A 12,853-nucleotide genomic window follows, 5' to 3' on the forward strand; every position below is an offset into this window, starting at 1 on the left:
ACTTACAACGAAAGTTAGAAGAAGGAAAATTAAGTTGACGAACCGCTTTTAATATTACGCCCGGGCAAGTCTATCGGAATAAAGATCAATGCGGTTGATACACTTGTCCCTTCTTTCGCGAATGACTCACTTAGAATTTTCCAAGACAAGCGTAAGGGGGAGTACATCTCATCTACTTCCCCCCCCCCTAGCGCGCCTCTGTTTTAACAATTAGGGTGAAATTGGAACTGACCTTGAACCTAAACTCTCGTTTTAATACGAGCCTGAGTTTTTGTAGCAACATAAATCATGTTAAGACAAGATTTTGAAGATTGTTAATTTAGGTCTATTCTTTTTGTAACCTTTATTATACTTCTACGATGTTTTTCTGCCTTGTATTTAATAATTTTCCAACAACCTCTTGTCCCAAAACACGTAAACACGAGTTTTCATCAAGTAAATCTTCAATTATCCCAATGCAGTGTTACAATAATTAACTTACAAACATCTACACAAAATTAATGGCCAGTAAACCCGGTTCGATAACTATACCGCATTTTCCTGGGATGCAGGCCCTATAGCACTCGTCAAATTCCTCTCAAACACACAACAACACTGGGCGATCGTTTGCATTTACAACGCAGTTATTATTTGGAAGGGTCGACTACACAACATCTAAACTATAAGCAACAGTACACAGTGAACATTACAGAAATGATTCAATGAATGTCAAACAAACTTGGACGGTGTTAAGCGCGCCACAGGAATGTATAACAAACAGGCTTAACTTGAAACTCGGATTATTGCATCAATTTTCAAAATCTGCTTTCAATATATTAATCAGAGATGTGTCTGTCCTACATGACAATGCGTATCCCCTTTACTGAGAAAAAACATACCCCAGTAAATCGAAATGGAAGTTATCAATAGATATGGCTATAATATTTTTGATCTAAATGCTACCAGGGTTCTTACAACTTTTGGTCAAACATATTTCCCTGAAATTACCAGGTTAATTCCCTAAAATATTTTCAGGTACAAGGGCACACGCTTAACTTCGGTTTGATTTACTTCTGATGCATATTGAATGAACACAATACATGGAAAGGGAATCTTACAGAAAATATTGCAAATATATCTGGAAACAGATATCGACGTTTCTCGCTTCTCTCATAGCGTCTAAATAAGGCCATTATAATTAGGGAGGACCCTATATAGCATAGGGTTTTCGAACGCAATCTTAGGCGTTTACAATCATCGCCAATGAAGTCTCTGTTAGAATATAAAGGGGTGGGAGAGGGGGTCCTAACAACACAACACAACAACACACCGCACGGAAACAGACAGGCACTTACTAACACTCGGTCAGCAGTTGCCTCGGAAATATACCAAACATATTATAAGCGGCCGCGTATTTAAATGGGATCAGATTTCCTCCGATTAATCTCTATGGAAACTAGGAATCATTTCGTGTCGCCAGTTTTCAGTAAAACGGCGGTAATATTAGGCCTGGTCCTAGCTGGTCAAACGCAAACCTCGGGCATGCACGCCTTATTGGTCAATTTGACTTTGCTGTATTCTCCGCGTGGAATAAGGGATCTTTCACCCGCCCTCTTTCAACCCAAATAACAATGGGCGATTAAAGGAAACGGGGTTAGAGAGAGAGAGAGGGAGAGAGAGAGAGAGAGAGCTAGAGAAGCCAACAGAATGATCTTGCAGTCCGAATTATTAGGTCGTAATTTAGTGGAAACGATTGGACCCTAGCGTCGATCTCTCGACCTATATCTCTCTCTATTGTAGAAGTTTCTCTTGCTAGCTAGCTCCTTCCCTAGCATTTCGCTTTAGGGATGTAATTTCCCCATTCTCCTATACCTCCTTTAGTATCGTTTTCCCCTCAAACAGCTGCGCTGGACTGTTTTCTACAAAATACCGCCAGGCTATTACCGACAGTAGTTTTCCATCCACCCTCTTCCATCCCTATAGCGTGCTCTTGGTCCTCCGCGTGTAGCGTAAAGCTACCTAAAGATTCAGTATGGATTTAAGAGTAAAGGGATCAAGGAAGGAATGAAGCGGAAATTGCGAAATTAGAATCAACCGATTTTAAAATTGATTAGACTAGTTAGCTTCGTTTTTAGTTTTTCTTGCATTTTCACTTTTAATATATTATGGAAAAAATGTCCGTTCAATTAATGCCAATTCAATACATTTCTTAACCTAAAAAAGAGGACTGCATGAAAGGGCGTTCAAAACTTAATTCAAAATGACCTTTGATCCCAATGTTTTGCTGTGGAAAACTTCTAACGGTTCCAATTTCGGGGAAGTCGAGAAGAAACACCAGAAAGTAAAGCGGATTTTCTCATCTTATTAGATATATTTAGCGAAAAGCGAGGCTAAAATCCCAGGTCACGGTACAGGTATACCTGGATATCTTGAGCTTCTCTCTTTCTCTCTCAACTTATAAGAGAGCAAAATTAATTAATAAAGCGAAAACTTGCTGCTATGTGAAGTAAATTGAGCGGAGAAGATATATATAGAATTTTCAAAGGTCAGTGAATGAGGCTCCTTAAGATTGTGATAAGTCTTCCTTAGCTTATATAGTTAAAAGGACTCCAAGGAGACTTCAAAAGTTTACAAAACCAAATGATATACAAGGATTTTCTTATTAAATTAACATTTTAGCAATCAAAGATAAATTGAAAAGTCAAGGGACGCGTGGTACTTATGTTCAATTTGAATTAAATTCGGTTTGTGTTCACCTTTCCCTAAAAAATGGGCTTTGAAAAATTAGATTTAAAAAAATGGCTTTAAAAATTAGATTTAAAACAAAATGCTTTAAAAAATTTAATATGAAAAACAATTTGGATTTGAAAAACAATTCAATTTCATAAAAAAAAAAAAATTCAATTTAAAAAAAATAATCAATTTCAAAAAAAAATTCTATTTCAAAAGAAAAAATTTAATTTCAAAACAAAATTTAATTTAATAAAAAAATAATTAAAAAAATTTAAAAATCAACTCGGATTTAAATAAAATTACTTCAAGGAGATTTGAAAAAAATTTAAAAAAATTTAAAAATAGCGGCCATTTTGAAATTCAATCGAGATCCGGGCCCTATAGAATGCTAATTACCGACCTATCTTCGCCGAGAACGAATATAACATCTTCGGCGGCTATTATCTTGATTCTCCGTACACCGTCACCCACCATTATGCCCCGAGTCGAGCACGCTTTAAGCCCAACTCCCCCTCGTTAAACCAAATTAGGTATATACTAATCAAATAGAAACTTACAGTAAATATTTCATCCCAAAATGATTTGAATCCCCGGCTCCTTGATCTTGGCACAGTTTTGATCACAAGATTAAGACACTTCGGCCTAATTTTAAATATTTAAATCCGACTTTAAATTAACAAATAACTCATCGACATAAGCGATTAGCTCGCGTCAATCAAAACTAAAAAATGGCTGCCGGTCGGAGGGTTTGGAGAAGAAGGGGGGGACCATAGAGGAGGGGGAGGGAAGAAAGTTGCGTATTTTGAACTCTGAGGGATGGCGCTAAGCCTATTTTGGCGGGCTTTTTAAAAGGCGTAAAGGTTGAATTCAAAAACGTTTTGAATTAAAGCGTTGAGACTTACAATTTACCCAACACAGAGATTAATTATAATTGTAATACATTATATTACAGGATATTTTAGGACGTTTCGGGAAATTATAAATGATAATATAGGACAGGTTCAAAAATATAGGATTTTATAGGAATTATAGGACCGCTGGGCTCCCTGAAGTAGGGTGACATTCTCTTTAACCAACCATATAGTTACTCCTTTCCAAACATCTCATTTTTGATCAAATGTAACACTATCATTATGTCAGGCCGCAGTAACAAGCGCTACGAATAAAATTTCCGTTGTAACATTGGACGTTGATCGAATAATTAATTTCCGGAGTTGAATTAATTAGTAACGGGATTCCTTACTCTCTCTTTCTCTCTCTCTCTCAATATATATATCACACAAATACAGCTCTGCTTTCGCTATTTTTGGTGATATAATTATGAAGGGTCATAAATAACCGGAAATTCCAGAACAGCCAGTACCCTCGCCCGTGCAGCTTCCCCGTTCGTGTTTGTAGCCTACGTGAACGCGGAATTAATGTAATCCCACCACCAATGACCTCGGGGGTAATTTTGGGGTCCGGGGAAAAGCTGTAGAAATCTCTACTCGGGGGATTCTATCTCTCGTTTTCAAAAATTATTCAACCACAAATAACAATAACTAAAAGGCGGTATTTTTAAAACGACTGCCTAACGTGTGTTGTTCCTGGACCGCTCTAGATTATTTTAAATGACTATAATGAAGCGGTTGTGTCGTATTTCCCCGGCAGAGTTTTAATGGGATTAGTCCAAAAATAGGCCAAAAAGATGCAGCTTCAATAACATTTTTACACAAGAGTGGCTGAGGCTTAGTCACAAATGATGAGTTACTACTATTTACTGCCAAGGCTTATCTGTTCAAATCTTAATTTTCACAATAATAATAATAACAAATAAGTTTTAAATTACTTAGGCATTTGAAAATCAGAATAATTACTTACTGAAGAAAAGGTATATTTCAAAACATTTAAACTCTTAAATCTTGGAGGAGAAAGGCGAGAAGGAGTAGTAATGTGCATGGACCATGATGAAAATGAAAGTCTCACAAAGTATGGAGATTTCTACTCCAACTCACCTAAGCTTTAATAAAGATCATATTTCAGAGTGTAGTTAAAAGGCTTAACAAGCGTCAGAGACTCCAAGCATTCATATTCAAATTGGTCTCACTCCTCTATATATACAGAGCCGGGCTTCGTTAGCAAAATTCTCTCTCTCCCGCTTCTTCTTCTGTTTAAGGTTATTTAGGGCTATAAACCTTACACAAAAGAGGATGGGGTTAAAAAAAAATCTCGTGCCAATGAAAAGGGTAGAAAGCTGGTCCTTAAGTGATCCTGGGGTCCTTTTAAGAGGTAATAATCCCCGATGAATGCATATATATTTTTTTCTTAACTGCTTTGTGATGTACAATATAAACGGTTAAAATTCCCCATACCGTAATTAAAACAGGCCTGTCTTTATTCGTGCCGCTTAGAACACAAATGATCTCTATTATAAAGGTAAATAAGAGACACCGAAATTAGCCAAGGCTTAAAGTAGAATTAAAGTTACGTATCCGCTTCAGAGACTAGCGAGATAAGGTATACAGTAACAAAATTTCAAGAAAGAGAAAATGTAGGCTACATTTTAGAATTTTGGATGAGCCAAGAGGTGTATAACTATTTCAAAAGTTTTAACTTTCAGACTATAGAGGTTTTATGCGGCTTACACATTGAAATATTCAGAGAAGTATTCGACCTCTCGGATCTAGCTTTAAATCATTCGGCAGAATGAACGAATTCCGTGCGCGTACTTAAAGAGGGAGAAATCTTTGATATATAATGCAAAGTAGAAAGAGGGGGAACTTTTGAAAAGAAGGCGTCTCCTAGCTCCTTAATATTGGAGTCTCTTAGGCGAGCGCGTTCACTTTTCTTATCTGCGCCGGACACTGGTAGCATTTTACACGCTCGAAAAGGCGCGAAAGGACCCGAGGTGCCTCTTAAAACCAGTAATACGACAATGACTTAAAATCACACCTCCCTAGACACGATTGAACCGAAGCAAAAACCATTTTTCAAATTTTTGAATTTGGTGCTGGGCGCTGCTTGTTTTCAAATCGCATCGCGTTGATGGCCAAAAGTAAAAACCAAGGCCTAAGATTTTAGTATGAAAAATCATACGTTATTCTTTAACATATTTATTTAAATAAATTTTTTTGTTATTGTTGAGAGGTAAGCTAGAAAAGGGATTTGAATATATATATTTATTTACAATTTTATCTTTCATATCCTTCGATATAAATGCGAATCGTACAAACGCAAAATCGTATAATAAATTTAAAACATATGAAATGGAAGGTATAAACGTATATATTTCAAACTCCCATTGGGATCTTAAACGTAAAAATAAATAGTGAATGGAGGTGCACTTAAAGTGTAGGGAAAAACAGAACAAGAACGTATAGTAATCTTCGAATAAAATCCGTAAGAAAGACTGGTTTATTTTATTTTTCTCGCCAAACAAACGAAGAAGAAGGTAGAGTTACCACTCCACCTTTGTGCCACATCCGTTCCCGAAGTAAAGTCAATATTTAGTCGAATAAGATCCCTTTTTACTAGGCCTATATTAAACAAGGCAAGGAGCTTGAACTGATACAATTTATTGCTACACACCGACAAAGAACATTTTGCAAATAGTCTGAAATTATTATAGTTAAGAGAGGGGTACTTTAGTGCGTAAATGTTTTATATCGATTTAGGGGTAATTTTAATTTCAATTAAAATTGAGAACAAAGCCTACATTTTCGACTCGAAATCACTCCCCTTAATTTCTGATAAGACCTTTTAGTATATCCATTAATATTGTATTCACGTTACGTATTAATCCGCCAATACATAAAATAATAATAATAAAAAAACAGCTCAAAGTGGACCTCGCGGGAAAGCAACCTTTCAGGCGTTTGACTTCCCATGTATTTTCTACGAGCCCCTGTAGAACTGTTTACCACGCAGTACACTAAAAATTTATTTTTACATTACTGACTCGTTTACATCAAATATGGACGTTAGAGAGTTGGGAAAACCCTTTTAAAATTTTAAAAAAAGAAGCGGAGAGCTCTAAAAAAAGGGGTTACATTACTTCTTCCTAAAGAAAACTTCAGGCCTAAACTCTCGAAAGACGTTAGGTTTAGAGTTATATGAGAAGAGAGAGAGAGAGAGAGAGAGAGAGAGAGAGAGAGAGAGAGAGAGAGAGAGAGAAAGAGAAAGAGAGAGAGAGAGGAAGGATTTGAAGTAGGGCTCCTTACACATTTTTATTTTCAATTTGGGATCTAGATCCTTCCTCTACGGATGTTTCTTTTTAAATCCTTGACTGTGTTTAGAGGAGAAAGAAGAGAGTGTATAGTAAAGGTTCTTTAGCTCCGTATGCTATACAATATAATATAAAAGTATACATATATATCTACTTTTTGGGATTTTAAGTTTTAGATCCAGAAGTTCGCGCCAATGGAAAGGGATAAAGAGATTGAAACTTTTTCCTCATCTCTTTACACTTGGAATACTCTTCAGTATAGTCCCCCCAAAAAAAAAAGAGAGAGAGAGAGAGAGAGAGAGAGAGAGAGAGAGAGAGAGAGAGAGAGAGAGAGAGAGAGAGAGAGAACCCGAATAGAGGACTTAAACTCCGATTGCTTTTCCAGAAAAACGCGCCAAATAATTTCTAAGCTACTGACGGTAGTAAGTTAAGCGGAATGATTGTTTCCAAAGTCCAACTGTAAACTTAAACCAGTTGGATTTAAAAAAAATGAAGAAAATAAGGGAGTTTAGCTTTAGAAAACTTTTTTCTATAGATATGAGGATTCAAACCGTTTGTCCTCCAGGTAGCGTGACCTTCTGGTGTAAATGGTATCAATCCTCCATGTGTTTCTGAAAGGTCAGTCAAAAATTAAGGGGAATGTTCTTTAGGCGAATGTAACTTCTATGACGTTTTACCCATAAGGGAAACCGTTTTCAAGTTAAGATTGGATGGTGTATTTTACGGACGACCCCTTAAATTTAACTAAGAAACTGAACATACAGTGATTTCTAGTTTAATGAAGGGGTAATATTTCGACCGCGGACGCGTGTGCCTTGATTTTAAATTAGTCTTAAAAGTCATTAATTGAAAAGTTCTAACTTCTAAAGCTTAAGACTCCCATCACACAAATTAAATGGGGACCAATATTGAAATTCTTATAAATAAATTAACAGAATTCACGCTCGTCTGGGAATTTAAATTAATGCCATTAAGCTAAGTGTTCTCCGTTCCGTACCCCCAAAACAACTTCAAATAGTCAGACTAGAATATCTAATTTAATAATATACAATTTTGCAGCATTAGCGGAAAAGGAAACGAGACTCGGCGTATTTCAAGAAATTTAAAAAAATATGTATCATTTTAAAGACGCCTAGACCCATAATTAAAATAATATTATGAATTTTTGGGCCGAAAAACTTGCATAACCCGATGATGACTGGAAAATGAGGAGATGCTTTCATATTTCTAATTAGCGTTAAGTCATAGTTAAAAAAGAGACTCTTAATTTTTAAATTTTAGAAATCTTAGACTCACGATTAGGATTTCAAATAAAAATTAAGCCAAATCGTCAATCAAATTTTTAGCTTACGCTTTATACTCCAGTTTTTGTGAATTTCTTTTTTCTTTTTTCATTTAATTAGTGAAATTGTACTAAAAATTAAAGTTTTAAAGCGAAAGCTTGATTGAAAACGGGCCTTTAAGAGTCACGAAGGGTAGGTATAGGACAAGAACAACTCTCGCAGCTAGGAGAACACGAAGATTGACGACTGCAATCCGTGCCCTTACTTTGCACCATCAATTTTGGCACCCTATTCTTTTTTTCTTCCCCTTTATATTCTTCTCCTTCATCTTCCATCTTTTCCTCGAGCGTGTTTCTGCCTATAGTTTTCGCGCGCGCGCTTTTTCCCTCTCTCGTCTCTTCCGCGCCTTTTTTTTCTATTTTCCACAGTCAGTATATGGCGCGAAATATTTCGCGCGCTGTTACGTATATCCGGTATGTGGATTATACGCCATCGCGAGGGATCATTTCCCCTTCCCTCAACTCCTATGTTCCCGGTAGAAGGAAACGGTAGACGCATTTTTCGACCGGATGCCATTCTTAGCTAGACGAAGCTTTCTTTTTTTTATTATATATGGAAGGGAATATTTAGATGGACATGAGAGAGAGAGGGGAGTAAATAATGAATATGAGAAATTGTCGCAAATTTTACAACCCCCCCCCCCTAAAAACAGAAAAGATTTTGATATATTAGCTTGTGTATGTGTTCACTTTTGAAATTTTAAGGTGGGGAGTTCTAGAATGCGAGAGTTGTAAAGCCTAAAATATAGACTATTGCATTAATTTAAGAAGAGAAGCAAACACCTTAGGGGTTATTTCCCTAGCGCCTAGAAGCACCGAGTTGGCTAGCCTCCCTCCGAGTGTAGTGAACTCGGGTGAACTAAGTCTGGCGTTGCCAATTTGTTGGCGCCAAGGAACTAACCCAAGATGGCGCCCTCCCGCCTGTATATTGGTTTACCTGTGAGTAATTAATGAAATAATCTATTAAAGGTAGTGGATAGAGCTAAGCCTCGTTCCCAGCCCATTTAATTAGACAAAAACATTCGCACCTGTTTCGAAACTTCAGCTTAAAAATCAAAGGAAACTTCAAAAGGAAATAAATTGGGGAAAACATTCAGGAAAAACGGAGAAGTTTGACACTTCTTTGGAATAACCCTGGATTTTATCCTTACAACAAAGTGAAATGAGATTTGAAGAAATATACATATATACGTAAGTAAACTGCTTTTCCCCAATTTTCTTACATCTCTATCTATAAAGAAAAATATCCTTATAAAACAAACGAAATTGAATATCTTTTCCCATAAGGTAAAGTAATAAATTGCGATTCCCTTTAAAAAGTAACTTCATCTTCAAGACAAGAGAAGAGATCTAAAATCTTTTCAAGGAGAGAAAGAGAAAGAGAAAAAGGTAAGTCGGGATAAAAGATAAGATGATCGCTTTTTTATTGAAAAGTCCTATAGAAACGAGATTACTCGCACGCCCCCGATTTAAATTATAGGGAATAAAACGTGATTGAGAAAGAATATATTGCATCTTATCTTGAGAAGAATTATTAATTTTGGACTTATAAAATGCAATTAAAAATAAAGATACCACCGGAAATGTTGATGAAAATATTTACCGTCCGTTTATACTTGGACTGGTAAAGGAGCCTAATTTTTAATTAATGAAACGAATAAATTTGAATGAATTTCAAGTAAATTAGGAAGCAAAGGCTTAACAAGATCAAATCAAACCGCTTAATTTAACGTGTTTAATTGGGCAAAAGGGAAACGAATAATCGATTTACCATCCCAATACTGCAAACATCCATTCTATACCGGTATCTGTAAAGCCAAGTCATCCAAAAAAAAGACTTCTTTCACAAAATACCTCCTCTCTTCCCAAACCCAAGTCCATATCGGAAACAGTGAAGAAAAAAAAGGGTTCCACTAATAAATTGATTTAAGATTAAAAGGGGTGGGGTGAAACTCGCGAAAGAGATAGCAACGTATATATATCCAAGGAAGCTGCTGTCTTTAATCTTCAATACTCCACAAGTAGGTAGGTATAAGGGGTTCTGGAGCTATTGCCCTTTATACCTTTCCCTACCCTGAAATCTTAAAGGAGTCGCTGGGTGATAAAAATGTTGTCGACGTGAACCATTGAGCGACAAAGACAGCTAGCTACCTTATATATATATATATATATATATCACCAAAACATATAGGAAAAAAATATATATTTTTCTAAGGGATGAAATAAAAAAGTTTTATATATATATGGGGCGGTTGCCCTAGTTACTTTTGATAGCTAGACAAGGAAGCTTTAAAATGAAGGGAACTTTTAAGGGCCTTGGCGGGGTTCAAAGGTGAATAGAGAAGCCAGACGAGGTTAATCCCCGCGCGCGCGTGCTGTGCCCATCTTTTGAAAGGGGCAGGGAATAAACGTGACGCGATTTAAAGGTCACGTGACAGGGATTCCGAAAGGCTGAGGACTAGAGAAAAGAGAAGGGATTGTCAGAGGAGAGGAGAGGATGCGGAGACTGAGCTTGAGAGAGTAAGAAAAAAAAAACATTTCCTTTTCTCATTCATTTTAGTTTCCAGGTTCTATAAATGGATTTCTAAACTCTTTTCCCAAAAAGTTTTAATTGAATTCTTTTAAGGCTTCGAGAGAAGTTCGCAAACTATATATGTATAAAGTTGAAAAGGAAAATGAAGCTTTTTTTAAAAAAAAAATTGAAATTGGAAGGAATAAGTTGAACGTTCTGAACCCTCAGGGTCAAACAATTCATCCCATGATAACACAATACAATCCAATAAGAAATGTTATCATATCATCATAACAAAAACATAACGAGAGACAAAACGGGAAATACATAAAACCTAGCTAGCTAGCCTATAACCCAAAACAATGTATCACAACAATAACAAAGTGAATAGGGCGAGAATCAAGAGTTATAGGCGGCGAAACAAAGCCATCCGAAACTTAAAAAGAATGAACCTTCATTGCAACATTTCCTAGAATAATAACAAATAAAAAAACATCGCAAAGACAAAAGAGGATAGGGATGAGAAAAGATGATGGCGAAAGGAGAAAGGAAAGAAGTAGACAGACCGGATGATATCGCGGATGCTGTTCGACATCCTCTTCCGATGAGGCGAAGAAAAGAGAAGATGGAAGAAAATAGATCATCCGCTCGTGCAGAGTGGGAGTCCCTTCTCCGAAGCCAATAAAAACGCTGAACGAAACCCGAGGCAATTAAGCCTAAAAAAACCCCAACCGCGAAAGCCAAATTCCCAGCCTAGTCTCGATCCTCCTTTTCAATTCCTCAGGCATTCCCATTCGACAAACGTTAACAAATAATATATACAAAGAGCGGGAGACAAAGATGGAGCAGAGAGAAGAGAGAGAGAGAGAGAGAGAGAGAGAGAGAGAGAGAGAGAGAGAGAGAGAGAGAGAGAGAGAGAGAGAGAGAGAGAGGTCTATACTCTATCTCGAAATCGATAGATAGGAATCGAGAAAAGAATAAGCTACGAAGTAAAAGAAAAAACCCAAAATATATAAGAAAAAACCCTAGTGGGTTACCCTTAGCTATAGCTAACTCAAATAAACGAAAGGGGGTTTTTTTTTTTAAACTGCAACATAATATTTAGGTTCTGGGATTTTGTTCTGTGACTGGAAGAATTTTGGGCTAGAAGATGGACCTCAAGACCTGACCTAACCAAGCCTAACACACTAAGAATTACTCTTGTGGGGGCTAACTTAAAAAAAAAAGGCTGAATCAATGAAATTTGAACTAAAGTGGCCTAATCACAAACCAAATTCTTCAAGACTTATTTCCCACCATAGGAGTTCGAAGTCATAGTCATCCATCCCACCTTGTTTCGTCAGTCCCTTCTTCCCATGGTTCACGATTTTCTCGTCAAGTTTTTGGGCGGAGTAAAGAAGAGTTTATGAATAATGCAGAGCAGTTCTCGCCGCGATCTTTGGAATATTTTATTCGCTTTTATTCCTTACGTATATTTCCAGGCTAGAGACTGAATAAGCGGTGGGGGTATAGTCCAGGCAGGGCTGGGTTTGGACGAACAACGGTGTGTTCTCCGACGCGTACAGACAATTTTTTTCCTCTCTCATTCTCTAGATGCCCAACGACTCGCTTTTTTTTATACCATGGATGGCAGATTTCGATAGATGGTAGAAGTAGGTACACCAACCACCAAAGTCCAGTCTAGGTAAACATAATCCTACTTAGAGGGAGAATGGAGGAGAGCGAGAGAGAATGTCAAGCGGCCATAGAAGGACAGCCTAGAATGATGGAACGACCGGGAGAAATATATACAAGGAAACTGCACCAGTGCCATACCCGCGCCTACGTACGTACGGCCACGGACTCTGATGCCCCAGAGTCTTAAGAAATCTTCCCAAGGAAGATTGAGGCAGATGAAGGGGGAGGGACGTCACGACACTATACAAAGACGGAGGAAGATTCTTCCGGCTCTTCTCCTAATCTTACAGACTTCTTAAGAAAAGGACTGACTACGGTCCCAGATTTAACAAGAAAGGATTTATCAAAACACCATCGCTCCGCGCGCGTCACCGGATTGGTTCCCGCGGCATGGCGCGTAAGCGAC

General features: G+C 37.3%; 1 protein-coding gene across 5 annotated transcripts in view; it reads right to left on the reverse strand.

The window, feature by feature from the left end:
• LOC149588522 (tyrosine-protein phosphatase 69D-like) overlaps positions 1-12,853 on the reverse strand; it is a 318,777-nt gene that overhangs the window by 228,613 nt on the left and 77,311 nt on the right. The window contains exon 1 of one of the 5 annotated variants that reach the window (XM_089862439.1): positions 7-125. The exons of 3 other annotated variants lie outside the window; for them this stretch is intronic. The gene's annotated coding sequence lies outside the window, so the exon portion shown is untranslated. Of the gene's footprint in view, positions 1-6; positions 126-12,853 lie in introns of those variants that run through there. One more of the 5 variants, XM_089862438.1, reaches the window with a different exon arrangement.

Source organism: Phalangium opilio, unplaced genomic scaffold (genome assembly GCF_054372755.1).
Source record: "Phalangium opilio isolate 3A_F unplaced genomic scaffold, DU_Popi_V2 ptg000540l_1, whole genome shotgun sequence".
In the NCBI taxonomy this organism is placed as follows: Eukaryota; Metazoa; Arthropoda; class Arachnida; order Opiliones; family Phalangiidae; genus Phalangium; species Phalangium opilio.